At 40.2% G+C, this 17,591-nt stretch overlaps 1 pseudogene; it reads left to right on the forward strand.

Annotated features, from left to right (window-relative positions):
* The first annotated feature begins 15,145 nt into the window (after positions 1 to 15,145).
* Positions 15,146 to 17,326, forward strand: LOC118642558 (annotated as a pseudogene).
* Positions 17,327 to 17,591: the final 265 nt, after the last annotated feature.

A 17,591-nucleotide genomic window follows, 5' to 3' on the forward strand; every position in this document is an offset into this window, starting at 1 on the left:
GTGGGAATATAAACCCACAAAGAGAATTTGAATCCATTGTACTTTGCACACTGCTCTGAATTATAGCATCTGCAAAGCACAACACTAACATCTGGGAAATAGAATTAACAGCATTGAAAAAGCCTCCAGATGTCACACAGTCCCATCTTTTGTGCCCAAGTCAGACAGTCCCTAATGATAACAAACAGTTAACCATCTCCAAGGGAGGAGATGCTTTAACCTCCTTCGATATCTATCATGCTAACTATGATAAACTGACGGAGTGAGTGTGTGATCGGCCACGTTCTCATGATCCAGATGGTTCTCTCTCAACAAAACAAGAGTGTGGATGTGTTTTCAGACTCGTGTGCAAGAAAATACGCAATCTGGCTTGTGCAAGAGTTGTTAAGGGAGAAGACAAGAAGAGGGAGGAATGGAAATGTGGGGAGAGAGGCTTTGCTTGGTGAAACCTTCATTCTCCCGTCACATCAGCGTTTAATGACAATGTGTCCTCGCCTTGCTCAGCAAACACTATTGAAGAGCATCTATGTCAAATGAAGACAAAAGCTGACCTTTTGCACCTGAGAAATAATGAATCACAACCAAATCCATACGTTCTGGCCATTTATTGGTAACACACCAGAAGTAAAATGAATCAGAAGTCTCACCCCTCCTAACAAAAGATTCTATCGACAAGGTTTTGAGAGCGCAGTCAATATATTTACTTAAAAGTAAAGGTAACTGTCTAAGTTTTTGTCATTGTGGCAACGAGAGTAGCTTCGTTGATGAAAAGCAGGTAACTCCACGCATCAATCAGGTAAACGTGTATCGCGGTTTGTTTTGTTGACTATGAAAGGAGAAAACAAACATTTTATTGAGTGCCGTTTATTTTTAAACTGCGTCATTCTGTGAGGCGCACACTCTTACCTCTGCTTTTACATAAGAGAAAACCACACAGCTGGCGCGCAGGAAACAGTGTTCGGATTAAAAGTCTGAATTTCCTGGCCTCTCCATTGCACCACACAGAAAAAGAAAAATATCATCTCTTCATTTCTTCTTCAGACTAGAACAGAATGTTTTCTAGTGAGAAATAATTCTTACACATTGTGGTTACGGGAAACTTACTTTTTAAAGCTGATTTATTAAATAAAGAAGCCAGGATATGATTCACCTTTTGTGATACTGAAATACGTTATCCCCTAGACTCACTACTTTGTGGTTGGCCAGGGGCTTATTCGTAGGAGGAACTCTTCATTCTCTCTCATCACCCTACCACCCACATGAAACTACAGAAAGATAATCTGCCCTGGAAGGAAAGGAACCAAGGAGACAGAAATTTCTCTATGTGAATTCCTACCGTAGGCGTACCGGAGAGGTAGCAGCACGTAACACTCTCGCTATGTTACAGTCATTCAATGTCTTAGATCTCCTCCTGCTCAATAAGTCTTTCACGAGCAGAATCGTACCTTAATTATTTATAGATTCCCATAATAGACATAAATAATATTTTGAATGTATTCATTTTAGCCAGATAACTCTACAAAGATTTGCTGAAACAAGACTTTTAAATCAAATATATATTTGTTAAATCTAATCAAGTATCCTATCCAATAATATATTTTTTTGCAATTTTTATTAATTTATTTTTGTTACAGATGTTTCCCGCCCCCCCCACCAACCTCCTCTCAATCCCCCCCCCCACCAGCATTATTGTCTATGCCCACTGGTTATGCATACATGCGTATGAGTTCTCTGGTTTATCTCATCCATCCCCCAACCCCTCCTCTGAGGTTTGTCAGTCTGAACCATACTCCTTTCTATGTCTCTGGGTCTATTTTGTTCATCAGCTTATTTTGTTCATTATAGTCCACAAATAAGTGAGACTATGTGGTATTTGTCCCTCTCTGATAGACTTATTTTGCTTAGCATAATACTCTTCAGGTCCCTCCATGTCATCTCAAAGGATAAGCAGTCTCCCTTTTTCACAGCTGTATAGTGTTCCACTGTGTATATGTACCAAAGCTTTTTATCCACTCATCTACTGACAGACACTTGGGCTGTTTCCAGATCTTGGCTATTGTAAATAGTGCTGCTATGAACATAAGGGTAAATATGTTCTTTCTGATTGGTGTTTCAGGCTTCTTAGGATATATTCTTAGAAGTAGGATCACTGGGTCAAATGGCAGATCAATTTTTAATTTTTTAAAAACTAAATATGGTGAGGAAACACCATATTGTTTTCCATAGTGGCTGCAGCAGTCTGCATTTCTACCAGCAGTGTACTAGAGTCCCCTTTTCTCCACACCCTCGCCAGTACTTCTTGTTTGATGATTTGTTGATGGCGGCCATTCTGACAGGTGTGAGGTGATACCTCATTGTTGTTTTAATTTGCATCTCTCTGATGATTAGTGACATTGAGCATTTTTTCATGTCTCTTGGCCAAAGCAATCTATAGATTCAATGTAATCCCCATCAAAATACCAACAACATATTTCACAGAACTAGAACAAATACTTCAAAGATTTATATGAAGCCAAAAAATACCCTCAATAGTCACAGCAGTCTTCAAAAAGAAGAACAAAGTAGAAGAGATCATAATACCAGATTTCAGGTTACACTACAAAACCACTGTAATCAAAACAGCCTGGTACTGGCACAAGAACAGGCAGATAGATAAATGGAACAGAAAACAGAACCCAAAAATTGACCCAAAACATTATGCTCAATTAATATTTTACAAAGGTAGCAAGAGTATACAATGGAGTAAAGACAGACAGCCTCTTTAATAAATAGTGTTGGGAAAATTAGACAGCTTCATTCAAAAAAAATGAAACTAGACCACCAACTTACACCATTCACAAGAATAAACTCAAAATGAATAAAAGACTTAAATGTGACTCATGAATCCATAAAAATCCTAGAAGAAAATGTAGGCAACAAAATTCCAGACATCACACGCAGCAGAATTTTCATTCATACTATGCCTAAGGCTAGAGAAACAAAGGTAAAAATCAATACATGGGACTACATCAAAATAAAAAGCTTCTGCAAAGCAAAAGAAACAACCATCATAAGGGGAAGGGATCCCACTGTATGGGAGAGCATCACTGCCAATGATACATCAGATAAGGGGTTAATTTCTAAAATATAGAGAGTGCTCATACAATTCAACAAAAGGAAGACAAATAATCCGATTTAAACATGGGCAGGTGACCTAAATAGACACCTCTCCAAAAAGGACATACCAATAATACATTTTTAAAGGGCTGCTAGTACCCTGGCATGCAGAACTGAAAACACATGTTTGTAGAACCAGCCGCCTACAAGCCTCTCTGGAAAAAGGAAGGCAGTCACCGTTGCAGAATGTCAGTATTAAAGGAATCCTTAAAGATTGTCAACTACAATAACATTTTGTACTAATAAAGAAACCTTGGTCTAAAGAGGTTAAATAATTTGCTTAATGTCACATAGGCTCATGGCAGTGCAATACTCAGCCCAGGCCTCCCAGTGACCAACGAAGTGCCCTTCCTCTCCTGTGACTTGGATCCTCCTCCTTCTCATATTTCTGAACCAAGGAATACACTGGCAAGTTTTACCAAAAATACGGACGGAACTGGACAAATACCATGCTATGGACTAGCAATATCAAAGCCAGCCATATGGGAATATGATTTTGCTTCCCCAAAAACTATAATTAGGTATGTACTACATAAATGGATATTTATAATAAGTTACAACAAAATTATACTGCATTTCCGAGTAACCTTCCTCTGATTTGGTTACCTCCGAGGTTCACCGGGGCACTCACCATTCTCTTATTTTGGTGTGTTGCGTTCTTGCTTATATTTTCGAAGATGCTATGATGACAAGTCAAATTCCAATCACGTTCTCGGGATGCCTCTGTACCCATGTCTCAAAATTACGAACCCAAAAATGTGTTTTTCCTTTCAGCTCCTTCTTTCCTTCTCCTATTCTGCAGGTTAGTTTACAACAGACGGGATTCGTGAGTCCTGATCCTGGGTGGAAAATAAGCTCTGTCACGCACTGCAGTACTTGTGGCTGCCGGAGGGAGCGTGGGATGGACCCGGGGAGCAGGGGAGCCTGAGGAAACAGAGGCCCCACGGACGTGCTGTGGCTCCGTTTACGTCTTAGCAAGAAACGAGAAGCAAAGCACAAATGTCATCATTTGCAGGTGTCCTTTGCCGGGGACACTCTGGAAGGCAGCACACCCCACTGTGATCCTCGTCTCATGACCCTCGCCTGGATTCTCTGGGAAGGATGGCAGCCCCGGGCACCGTGGTGCGTGCCCCTGCTCTGCCTGGCTCTCCCGTGCTCGGCCCCTTTCTCAACACCTATTTGTTGCTTCTTCATTTAATGTGGGGCTTTTTTGTTGTTCTTCTTCTTCTTCATCCTCCCCTGGTTCCCTCAGGATCAAGCTCAGGGAAAAATACTTCCTCTCATCCCTGCGTCAGGTCATAGCCTCTTTTTTAGTTCAGCTGAAGTAAGTGACATACGAAGCTTCAAAAGAAGCAACTGCTGTAAACAGAAACGATGGAGCCGAATGAGGCAATCTTCCTGAAGATAAAGAAAAGCGTTCTTGCATATGTCATGTTCGTTCTGCCTCTGACTTCGGGGAGGAAACAACCACATCGAGGGGCAGGGTTGAAATGCCGACCCTCGGCCCACCTGAGGCCCTGAGTGAAGAAGAGCCGTCTTCAAACAAACCCGTTTCTACTACTTGTCAGTGACTGTACACTTTATGTCTGGTACACATTAACTAGTACACACTTCTTTGAAGGGCCTTAATCAGAGAACAGATCTCAAGATACCTATGTATCCCTCCGACTCTGCACTTTTTACCTTGGATGCAACATTTCTTTGTCTCTCCTAATATGTGTTGGGGATTAAAAACAATTGAGGTGAATGACAGAATTGTAGAACCTTAGTGTTAAAGCTCCCTTGGTCCAGCTTTGTTGTTACACGGACGAGAAAAGTGCAGCCTAGAACAACTGGCCGATGTGAACCAGGTCTCACAACCAGCGAGAGGCAACGCGAGCACCAGAATCCAGGACTATTATTTCAGTTCAAGCCCCTTTCTCTAAACGCGTGTAGTGAAATGATCCCCCAGGAGGCATATTTCAGTGAGCAGGGGGAAAGAGTTCATATATATGTTAACTGGGATGCTATGTGTAGTGCTAACATTTAAAAAAAAAAAGTGCCGTTTGATTTTGTAAGACTCTATACATGATATCATGCCCAGCAAGAGACCTTCTTCTGCCTAGAAAAAGAAAACACATTATGAATCACTGATCAACATTACTGACTCAAAAGGAAGTTATTAAAAGTTATGTATCTTGGACAATAATGGCACAGAGGTATTAAATGCCAAGGCTTTTCTGCTATTTCTCTCCTTACTAATCCAATCCAATACTGAAAAACAAATACTTGCGTCCTTGGACTAGCCACAATTTCTTGAAACCAATAATCTTATTTTGTTGATGATTTATCCCCAAAATCTAGCAAAGTACTTGACACGAACATCTTTGATGAATGTGTGAATGAACTCATTACATTTACCCCACAGAACTGTTATGCTATAAATATTTACATCACTATCATTAGCTACAGTAAACTATCCATTAATCATCTGTTGATATGCAATAACCTGCATCATAAGCTGTTTTGCAAAAAGCCCAACACATGCTTAACCCAAGAGGCAGAATAGTGTTTGACTTAAAGCATGGGCTAGCCTAGATTTTAATCCCAATTCTAACCATCACCTTGGGCCCTTTACTTAACTTCCCTGTGCCTTATGTGTCAAGTATGGGTGCTGATTATATATACCAGAACATCCCTTGTTCAGCATGAATATTAGCAGGAAAACAATGGTACTCTCAGAGTCTGAGGCAAGTTTAATGAAGGACTATTTACAAATCTGTGGGCAGGGAATCAGAGCACCCCTGTGTTAGCGACAGTAGAGAGGCTTTAAGGCCCCTAAATTTAGAGGATAAGAGGAGGAAGCTGTTACTGGACCCAGAGAGAGTGACTGTCAGAGAAACAGAATACACAGGAGCTGTGGTCTTTAAGGAACAGAGGCAGCCAACGCCCTCACTGGGGGAAGGGAGGGAACTAGCCTAGTAAGTACCACGACCTCACTTTGCTGCGCCCTCCTCATCTCAAGCCGGAAACTCCCATTGGCCAAACACAACCAGAGACCATAAGGCAAAATGTTGAGTCCCAAAGGTCGGCCTCTCGAGGACCGGAGCAGAGTCTGGAAGGACCGAGTATCCTGAGGGATATATAGAAAACGAACACAGCGCGTAGCGTTTTGTAGACTAAAGGTGCCACCTCACACGAAGCTCTCCAGCAGTGGCCAGGCCTGCGCGGCGCGGGCCACTATTCTTTCCCAGTAGAGCAGCAGCAGAGCCAATGACCCGAAGCCACGCTGCCTGGAACAGATTGCGATTTTGCCTCTTACTAGGACCATGACCTTGAACAAGTTTCTTAATTTTTCTCTTCTTGTTTCTATTTCTCTAACATGGGGATAAAAATAAAGCCCTTGCAGAGTTATGTGATAATTAAGTGAATAATACATGTGAAACAGAACAGTGCCCAGTACATAGAAGCATGCAAACATCTTTATTATTTTGTTTATTCATGAACTATTGACCGAAACAACATTTTGATTAATTCTGGTGCAACAAAACCTGGGAAACAATCCCTCTTCGGCTGAAGTAACTCCCTGTTTATTCCAAGGAATTGTGTAGAAGGCTTGTCAATATACCCAGTGCGACATTATCCAAGAGGTCAGTGAAACACATGTTTAAGGCAGGCTCAAGGCAGAAATAAGTGAAGAAATAAGGTTAAGAGAGAGAGTAAAGTTGAGTTTTGATGTATTTATCAGACAGTCTAGAAAGAAGCCATATCTCTAAGTTTCGGGTGGCTTAGCATTGGTCTACCTTGAATAACATAGTAGGGGTGGGAGAGATGAGGGCCACAGGCTTTCCATACCTGCAGTCTCCCCAGGTCTTCATCTAATGCTCGGACTCCACCACTTGCCTCAACTGTGTGTGTGTGTGTGTGTTTGTGTGTGTGTGTGTGTGTGTGTGTATGTGTGTGTGTGTCCACTTTACAGATAATGCAATCCTTTTTCAAGATGCGATGAAGGACAGGGGAGCCTTGATGGAAAAGGTATATAGTATATAAAAGCCATTGTGTTGGGCTCTGTCCAACACGCAGATCTTTATCAGAATTACTTTTATTTTTCATTTGGCAAAGCCTCTAAATCACACAGACCCTCACACTCAACTCTAAACACAGCTTCCCAAGAAAAATATCTCGCTCTTTCATCTTTCAGGAAAAATGTTACACAAAAATGTTGAAATACTTTGCATTTCAACAAACTAAGCATTTCAAAACCAAACATTTCACAAGTTTCTCAATTGATGGGGGAAGTACAGACTTTTTATAACTGAGCATTGGCATTCCTGGATCTCTCAGAATTTTATGGTGACAGGAGAGTACACCTTTCAGTAGTGTGAGGAGGCTTCTACTGACCCTCTCATGGATTATGTTCTTGTTGGCTAAGACTGAGAAAGATCATGGGATTGGGTGGGAGGGAATGGGTATTTGGAGGAGACAAAGTAACTGAAGATGGACCAGCCAGACCAAGCCTACACTGCAAGGTACTGACCCAGGTTGCCTGGAGCCCTGTCTTCAGCCTGGTCAAACACAGAGCCCCAGAGGTTCCTATTCCTCTTTCCTAACTTTGACAGCACCAAGAAAGATGCTCTGCCCATTTAAAACCCAACAGCCACATACCATCTCCAAAGGAGGAAAAGAAAACAATCAGGTCCCCACATCCCCTAGAGTTAAAAATTTTTCGAAATACATATTTTTAGTTCTTCAAAAAAAGTTTAGTTCTCAAAAACACTGTTTATAATAAATCATATGTCTCTGTTTTTAAATTGTAATCAACTATATGGTGAGAGCAGCTCTTTTATAAAAACTCTAAAATTAAAACAACCACTTAACACTCCAACCTAATGCCTGCAGTAAATCAAATGTCTTTGTTGTTTAGATTTTAGCTGCACAGGTCCATATAAAAAGGGTGTTTTAGCACTATTTATAAGAAGAATTGTCTCTCTAAACCCATCCAACAATTTCTTTCATTCCTTAGGTAAAAACTTCAGCAGGAACTTAAGTGGGGTATAGGCAGGCTACCAATAACTTTTTGTGCCAGAAGTTATATAACAAGGTCAGATTTTAATGTACACACAAATGTACAGCAGCTTAAAAGAAGCAGTTGTTCAAAAAAGTATCCGATAAATCATTGCCAAGGGGCTGGAAAGGATGGGAGGGTATTTGTGTTAAACCACAGCTCTGTCACTAGTATGTTGTGTGACCTTGGACATATTACTTAACCCCTCTGTCTCTCAGCTTCCTCCTATATGGTTGCTCTACTACTCACCCTATGTCTTTCCAGGTCCAACTGTATAAGACAGTCCATCTGCTCCTTTCCATTCTCCCCAAGAACGTAGTCTCATGACTCTACAAATCTGTTCTAAGAAGAGCATCATCCCATGGCTGTTCTATAAACAATGCAGTTCAAGTTCACTATAATAAGAGAAATACAAACCAAAATGAGCTACACTGATATACTATGAGTTTCTCTCATTGGATGGATAAATATTTGAAATCTTGACAATACATTTTGTTGGCCAGGCTACAAATGCAAAGAGCTTAGAAGCAATAGATCCCGGTCAGTAGCAAGGAGCAGCGTAGCTCGTCCTCCGTCTTGTTTGCTGAATCCCGTTCCTTGGGTAAAGGAAACTGCTGCGAGAGAAATGGCTGGCTTCAGGGCTGTCCAGGAAAAGAGAGTATGAGCCTTAACTGTCTTATTGGGTGAAAAAAAAAAAAAAACAAGTGCTCAAAAAAATGAAGAGAGCATATCAAAGAACACTGGGACCATTCTGAAGAAGCTCCAACTAGCCAAGCTTACTATAACTTGAGCATAAAATGAAATAAAGCTAAATAATAAATTACAACCTATTAAGTAAAACAGGAATTCATGAGTCAATACTGAAAATAAATAGATAAATAAATAGAGGAATAGAGAGAGTTCTTCCTCACAGTAAAATTCCAACTGATAAATGTGAAGGGAATGGAGGGTTTTGAGTCTTTGACTATCATCACAGTACCAACTAGTACAGGTAAGAGTCAGCAATGGTTGCTGAATTTTGAGGTAAAGAATATTTGCATAGCCTTAAAAATGTCTCGTTGATTGCTTGTTAGTTTTATGAGAGAAAATAGTAACTCTCAGTGGAAAAACCAGAGGATACCTTGACTAGGCTATCAGAATTAAAATCACCAATGAAAAGCAAACGGAGCATCATGTACTTCCAAATTTGATCACCTCATGTAGTATTCTGGCTGAGAAGGCATAACCTGCACCAGATCGAGATAAAACATTCAGATGAATCTAAATTAACAGACATTCTATAAAACACCTGGCCCATTTTCTTCAAGAATGTCAATGTTCTGAAAGACCAAAAAAATGCTGAAGAACTGTCCGAGTAAAGGCAACAGATCATAGCAATTAAATGCAATATGTGATCTTACACTGCATCCTCTATTGAGGGGGGGGGGGGGGATAGTGTAAAGAGGACATTATCAGGCAGTGAAGAATCTTAAAATATAAACTGCAGATTAAAGTATCTTCTCAAAGTTAAATTTCTAAATTTGATATCTGTACTATGCTTATATAAGAGAAATGCCTTTTTTCTTAGGATATACACAAGAAGAGTTCAGAAATAAAGGGTCATGATAAATGTAACCTATTCTCAAATCATTTAGGATAAAAAAATGTATATGTTTTTTAAATATACAATCTATCACATACTGAGAAGGATAGAATATGAGGTTTAAGGACAGACTTTGGTACAAATTCTATCCTTTCCACTAACAATATCTTTTGGCTTTTGGCTTTTGGCAAGTTTTAACCATGCAGAGCCTTGGTTATCTCACTTGTTAAACTGGAATAAAAGAGACAAGCCCTATGGTGGACTGAGTATGAATAAGATCATCCATGTCTTAACCAAGTGCCTAGCAGCATAGAAAATACTGAATAAGCCACTAGCTTCCTCTTTGGACCACCTCTTTATTCTAACTAAATGCTAGGACATTGTAGAAACTCATTAACTCTTTTAGGCTGCTGGCATACAATAAAGTATGTACACTATTGTTGTCCAATGAATGGCAGCAGCTTCAAACAGTTAACACAGTGTGTCAGTCCAAAGTTCTGTATCACTTCCTGTGTAGAAGAGTTTCGTGAGTCAGTGGGGCATCCTGTGATGAATTTGGATTTGAACACAACTCCATCTCTTACTAACTGTTGACTTTCCAAACCTCAATTTTCTCACCTATAAATCATGTATAATATTACCTTGCATGATCATTATAAGAACTAGAAAGAATATATGGAAAACTCAGTTCCAAAAAGGGAATACAATAAATGGTAGATATTACTACTGTGAATATCAATGAATGTCTACTGATTCAGTTTTACAATCCCTGATAAGAGTTTCTGTTTGTTTGTTTGCTATTAACAAATGAATATATTTACGAGAAGAAAACAGTAGGCTACAAAGCTTTTTAGAGTTTTGGTGCTCAATCCATATTTCCTCTTTAGAGTTGCCAGCCCAGGGCAATACAGTAGTCGACCTTATCTGCAGCTTTGTTGGCCTCCGCTGCAGTTACCCGTTGTCAACTACATCGGAAAATTTCCCACGTCACTCACCTCACTTCATCTCATCACGTGGGCATTTTGTCATCTCACATCAGCACATGAAGGATGAATCCGGTACATAAGATAGTTTGAGAGAGAGAGAGCAACCATATCCACATAACTTATTACATTATACTGTTATCCTTGCTGTATTTTATTATTAGTTACTGTTGTTAATCTCTTACTATGCCTAATTTATAAATTTAACTTCATCTAGGTAGGTGTGTATAAGAAAACTAATAAATATAGGTTCACTTCTATCACAGTTTCGGGCATCCATTGGGGGTCTTGGTACATATCCCCCATGGATAAGGGGGACTATTGTAATTGATATTCAAGGAAATAACAACTAAATGGAACCTGGGTCCTGATTTATTAATTTCTGGGAGAGAATCCAATAATCTCTAATTCCAGAAACCGTGCTTGTATTAGAGATAAAAGGTAACTAGTGATATAACTAAGAACTAAAGAGAGAGGAAAGACTGGGAACAAAATAACTTTTCATTTCTTTCCTTACTCAAGAGGAAGTGGATAGATAGTAAGGGACTAAGAATGAAAAAATGGCCACTCAGATAAAAGTCATGAAAAATGAAGTGCCATCCAAATGACTTGGAAGAGTATTCTCTTAAAAAATTGAGAGCAGGCTCTCTAGAGAAATCTGACGTCACCAAAAGCTTCAGAGTTTTCAAGACTGGAAAATTTCTTGGCCTTTAATGACCTGAACGACCACAGATACCATTCCAATATGGACTCTCAGTTTCTTCATGTACTCCATAGGTTCACGTTTGGGAGTGGTAAACAGGAAGGAAGGACTTTCTGCTAGCTTCTAAAGCACTATTTATAGAGCTAAAACAGTGGGCCTTCCTCTTGGGTCAATTTTTCCCAGATATGCTATATGGGGACTCAGCCAGTAATGTGTGATTTCCCATCGACTAGTCTATTATCATCCTTTGGTCTGAGGATAACAATGATTAAGACATTTTACAAAGTAGAAGTTCAAAGTCCATAGAACAGTGAAATCCCTTGAGCAAATATGGCAAAACCACCAAACACAGAATTTACAGGTTCAAAATAACTAAAGAAATTAAATGATTGAAATTGGACCCCAGAATCTTTGAAATAGCATGTCCAAAGATGTATCTCATATTGACGCCGACAGTAGCACCATAATGAAACAACTCAAGTGTGATATGCAACCCAGTGTTGAAATATTGAAAGTACATTCACTTTCCAAGTGCCAGTATACACATCCAGGATACTGTTGAGCTCCTTTTCCAATCCACACCTAGGATAGGCCCAAACTCCTTGGATTGCACCAATCTCAGCCAGTCTCGAGGAGACCTTAGGAGAATAGACTTTTCTTTATCCTACACTATGTTTCTTTCAAGCAGCGATGTCAGTGAGAGGAACAGGGGAAGCAATATACATGTTCAGTTAATATTACCCACTAAAATTGGCTTAGTCAGCTGGAGAAGAAACCGGTATCTAGTTCCCAAGAATTTCCTGATCGGAGTAGGCTTGGTTTCATAAATTTCTATAAAACTGCCTCACCTCTTCCTCTTTTATTTATTTATTTTTTAATTGATCCACATTTCTTCCTTGTCCTTCATTTGAGAAGGTTATACAGAGTCACTCACCTTGGACATAACTAGCCCAGTTCTTGCAATTATTTCTTTATATTATTTTAATATAGGAAGAAGTTTGAAGTCCCATATTGTTAGGCACATATGTAGGTCTTCCTTGGTAGCAACACTTAACACTGAACAAATAACCTTAAAGCCAATTTTTTGGTCCACATATTATAATTCTCTGGTCAAAACTTTATAAGAGCTAAGTAGTACTTGCAATATATTTTGAAGGGCCAATTGGTATTAAGCTATTTCTCACTGTCCTATACTTTTGTTTTAGTTTCTTGGCAAAGGTCTCTTTTCTTAAATTATCCTTCTCCCATATGCACTGATTTCTCACACACTATGAGACCTGCTTTTACATTTGATCTTACTCCTTGTCACATGGGACTCTCCCATACCTTTGATCTGTTAACACTGGACCCTGGGTACACCAGACATTCTGTCCATGTTGGGCCAGTTAGAGAAACCAAAGAAGTTTGAAATCAGAGACAAGCTTCCAGGAGAGATTCCAAAAGGCAGAAACAGGCCACACTCACAAAAGCATTACTAAGCAGGACCCTGCACGAGGTGCCCACAGCTTCACACACTTGAATTAGGCCTTGAGTAAACCATGAGCATCTTTGTTTCCAACCAAGACAGCTGTATTATCAGAGATTCCAAAGATAAGAATCCCTTCCTGACTTTCTGGACCAAGAGATCATCATTCACATAATGTTATACAGACGAAAGAAATGTCGTCGTCATAAAATCCAGAGCCAAGAGAGGACAGATTCACATTAGTGAGGAACAATTAAACCACCTGAAAAGAAAAAAAAGATACAAAGAAGACACCTTTTAAGATGTTTAATATAGCTGATAACCCATGACAAATGCCACATCCAGAAGAACATACAAGAAAATGAAAGGAATCTCTAAGTCTCCAAGTTCCCAGCCAAGATCAGTAAGATAAATACATGAAACACTATGGCTGTGAAATGTTAACCTTTTGGCAGTTCAGCTGAAACACCTTGAGCTAGAAAGTGAATGATTCTGCAACCAAGAACCTCGGGCCTGCAGGTCCTTTACTTGCCCCCACCTGTATACGAGGCATTGTCAGTTCCCTGGGAAACCACTTATTTTAATTGTCAAATATTTTTTCTATAGTTCTTTGAGAATATCTTCACTACCCATGATTTTCAAGCAGATTTTTCCAAAAATAAGATAGTTCTGAATTCATTTTTTGTTAAATAGACTGCTTTCTAATAGAGATTCTTTCCCACCAAGACCTCCACCTTACCCTTGTGGTTCACAGGTTCTCATTATTCTAGAACTTACTATTTATCATTCCAAAGTCAAGAGTAAACAAAATGAATGAAAGAAAGTTGAAAAGCCTAGACTAGACTACTTTAGTACCTGTGATACTTTCTAGGATGCTAACCAACAAAACAACCACCCCTTCTTCCCACGGACTTCATTCCACACAATGTATCCTCCAGGATCCCCTATTCTTAACTAGCTTTCTCCACCCTTATTTGATCCTCTCATCACTCATTATATAACAAACAGAGCAACGAACCATTGTATACTGGTCTGTAAGTTGAAGAAAATAAAACAAGTTTCTGTTGGCCATGCTAAGCATTGCTGTTGAGTAGAACATAGTTTTCTGTGGGGTAAAAGGTGTAGTTGTATCCAGAAAACTGTTTCTCATCTATCAAACTATGCCTGTATCACAGATCTCGTTACCTTATTCAAAACCCCACATGGTATCAAAGCTTAGAGGTCCCTCCAGATTTAAGCCATCTTCCATGCCTCCTTGTTTGAGTCCTACCTTTTCAAGCAGGGTCATATCCAAACAGAGAATCAGGCAAGAGAAACCAAGAGTTCAGCTCCAGGGTGATTCAGGAACATCTCTCCTCTCTGGCAAAATTAGGGGTGAATCCCAGAAGATAAATCTTAGGTCCTGTGTAACAAAACCACTCTCCTCCCAGCACCCCCAATCTTGATCAGGATGTTTTTCATGAATCAATTGGAGCAAACTCTGATATTGTGATTTATAATAAGAAAAATATATTTGGTCTTCATCCTGTTCCTGGCAAAGAGCTCCAAAAACCCTTGGAATTTTCTAAGTGATGAAAGTCATCAAGGTATCTTTTGTTATGTTAATGAAGTGACTTTTAGATCTCCCTTAAGGATGGGGGCTGGTTGCCAGGCGACTCAACCATGTGATCAGAGGGTTGGAACTTGCAGTCCTACCTCCACACCCTCACCTCCTGGAGGGTAAAGGGGCTGGAAGTTGAATCAATAATCAGTGGCCAATGATTTAATCAATCATCACTATGTAAGGAAGCCTCCATAAAAACCCAAAGGGACAGGGTTTGGAGAGTTTCAACGTTGATGAGTAAGAATTGAGTTGAATTCTTGGATATCCTGCAGGTGTCTGAGAATTGCTTGGTTTTGTGTGGGAAGCCCCCATCCACCCTCACCCCTGCCAAAACCCTACTGGTTGGAAATTAAATCTCAGAACACTGAAAGAAACCTCTACCCTTTTATTCCTCTTTTCCCTCAAAAAGAAAAAAAGAGAAATTTGTAAAATTGAAAGATCCAAAAAAAAGGACTTAGTTAAGCCCACTCCAAGAAGAAATATTTTAAGTAATGAAAGAGAGATCAACCCTGTATTTTTTTAATATGTTTTTATTGATTGAATAAGCAACCCACATCTAAGGGGGTCGATGTGGTGCAGTTCCGCCGAGTATGCTCAGCAGATCCAGAGACAAGCAACATGTTAAGGATACCTGTGAGAAGGGCCTTAGTAGGCCTTTCTAAGTCTCCTAAAGAATGTGTTCAAACAACTGCCACAGCAGAGAGCAACTTGATTGAAGTGTTTGTTGATGGTCAGTCTGTCACAGTGGAACTGGGAACTACCGTCCTCCAAGCTTGTGAGAAGGTTGGCAAGCACATCCCTCGATTCTGTTATCGTGAAAAGTTGTCAATTGCTAGAAACTGTAGGATGCGCCTTATTGAAATTGAGAAGGCTCCTAAGGTTGTCGCTGCTTGTGCCATGCCAGTAATGAGAGGTTGGGATATCCTGACAAACTCAGAGAACTCGAAGGAAGCCAGAGAAGATGTGATGGAGTTCTTATTATCAAATCACCCATTGGGTTGTCCTATCTGTGATCAGGGAGGTGAATGTGATCTGCAGGACCAGTCCATGATGTTTGAAAGTGATAGGAGCTGTTTCGAGAGGGGAAATGAGCTGTGGAGGACAAGAACATTGGGCCATTGGTAAAGACCATCGGGGACTAGATGTACACAGTGTACTCGCTGCATCAGGTTTGCAAGTGGGATTGCAGGAGTAGATGATTTGGGAACGACAGGCAGAGGAAATGATATGCAAGTTGGCACATGTATTGAAAGATGTTTATGTCTGAACTGTCTGAGAATGTCATTGATATCTGTCCCATAGGTGCTCTGACCTCTAAGCCCTATGCTTTTACTGCCTGGCCTTGGGAAACAAGAAAGACAGAATCCATTGATGTAATGGATGCAATTGAAGTAATATTGTGGTAAGCACAAGAACTGGAGAGGTGATGAGGATTTTGCCAAGAATGCATGAGGACATTAATGAAGAACGGAGCAGAGGAAACTAGATTTGCCTATGATGGGCTAAAATGTCAAAGACTCACCAAGCTGATGGTCAGAAATGAAAAAGGGCTTCTAACCTCTACCTCCTGGGAGAATGCACTCTCTCGTGTGGCTGGAACGTTGCAGTTTTCAAGGCAAGGATGTGGCAGCCGTTGCAGGTGGCTTGGTGGATGCTGAAGCCCTAGTAGCTCTCAAAGATTTGCTTGGTAGAGTGGACTCTGACACCCTGTGCAGGGGTCTTCCCCACTGCAGGAGCTGGCACAGACTTGCGTTCCAATTATCTTCTTAATAATACCACTGCTGGTGTGGAAGAGGCACATGTTGTCCTCCTAGTTGGTACAAATCCATGTTTTGAGGCACTCTATTTAATGCTAGAATTTGGAAGAGCTGGCTTCATAATGACTTAAAAATGGCCCTTATAGGCAGCCAAGTGGATCTCACTTACAGATATGACCATCTGGGAGAGTCCCCCAAAATTCAAGACATTGCTTTGGGTAGCCATCCATTCAGCCAGGTCCTAAAGGAAGCTGAAACCCTATGGTGGTTTTAGGCAGTTCTGCTCTTCAAAGAAATGATGGGGTAGCTAGCAATTCTTGCAGCTGTTTACAGCATTGCTCAAAGGATTCGGATGAGTAGTGGTGTTGCTGGTGATTGGAAGGTTATGAATATTCTTCATAGGATTGCAAGCCAAGTAGCTGCTTTAAACCTTGGCTATAAACCTGGGTTGGAGGCAATTCTAAAGAACCCTCCCAAAGTGCTATTTCTCCTGGGAGCCGATGGAGGTTGTATCACTGGACAGGATTTGCCAAAGGATTGTTTCATTATTTATCAAGGACATCATGGTGATGTTGCTGCACCTATAGCTGATGTTATTCTCCCAGGCGCTGCTTACACAGAGAAGTCTGCTGCTTATGTCAATGTCAATACTGAGGGCCGAGCTCAGCAGACTAAAGTAGCAGTGACACCTCCCAGCTTGGCAAGAGAAGACTGGAAGATTGTAAGAGCCATCTCGGACTGCAGGTATAACTCCTCCATATGATGCTCTGGATCAAGTAAGGAACAGATTGGGAGAAGTTTCTTCTAATCTTGTTCAGTATGATGATGTTTGCTAATTATTTCCAGCAAGCGAGTGAGCTCTCCAAGCTAGTGAACCAGCAACTACTTGCTGATCCCCCTGTTCCACCTCAGCTAACAATAAAAGACTTCTATATGACAGATTCCATTAGCAGAGCCTCACAGACAATGGCGTACTGTGTTAGAGCTGTCACAGAGGGTTGCCCAGGGAGGAGACCAACCATCCATATGCTAAAACACATACTAGGAATCCAGTTTTGCTATAGTACTTAATGGACAATTATGTGGGCATTTTCTCTTAGAGGATTATCTCTTTAAAAATAATCTAAATGATGTAATATTAAAGGTTGTATCATGCTTATTTAAAAACAATATTGTAATCATCAAAGAACTTTGAGGTTCCAAGAATATTTGTGTATTGTGTGCAAACATTGAATAGTTTAATAAACATGTATACAGATGCCCTTTCGTGTAAAACATATATATATATATGTTTTAAA

The sequence above is a fragment of the Molossus molossus genome, unplaced genomic scaffold, assembly GCF_014108415.1.
Source record: "Molossus molossus isolate mMolMol1 unplaced genomic scaffold, mMolMol1.p scaffold_m16_p_3, whole genome shotgun sequence".
Taxonomy (NCBI): Eukaryota; Metazoa; Chordata; class Mammalia; order Chiroptera; family Molossidae; genus Molossus; species Molossus molossus.